Source organism: Octopus bimaculoides, chromosome 27 (genome assembly GCF_001194135.2).
Source record: "Octopus bimaculoides isolate UCB-OBI-ISO-001 chromosome 27, ASM119413v2, whole genome shotgun sequence".
NCBI lineage: Eukaryota > Metazoa > Mollusca > Cephalopoda > Octopoda > Octopodidae > Octopus > Octopus bimaculoides.
Genome location: NC_069007.1, coordinates 16,364,169 through 16,364,678, shown reverse-complemented (window position 1 = coordinate 16,364,678; position 510 = coordinate 16,364,169).

Sequence of the window (510 nt, the reverse complement as noted above, 5' to 3'; positions counted from 1 at the left end):
ACACACACACACACACACACACACACACACACACACACAGTGAGAGAAAACCATACATACATACACACATGCATACATACATACATACATACATACACACTAACATACCTGTATGTCTGTGTAGCGATCTATCAACCTATATAAATATATACACATATATGTATGTATTTATGTATCTATCTATCTAAACTCACACACACACGCACAGATACACACACACACACACACACGCACAGACACACACACACACACACACGCACAGATACACACACACATACACATACACACATACACATACAAGCATGCATATATACATACACACCAACAATTCGTTTTGATTGGGACCTTAGGTTTTTTCTGGTATCTTATTAAACAAATATATAGCTGAGTATCTCTTCTCCTCCAACTCTCTGTCTCTCTCTGTCTCTCTCTGTCTCTCTCGCGACTAAATGCGTATAGATTAACGGTTCAACATGATGAAATGGCCGGAAGTGTGTGTGTGTATATATA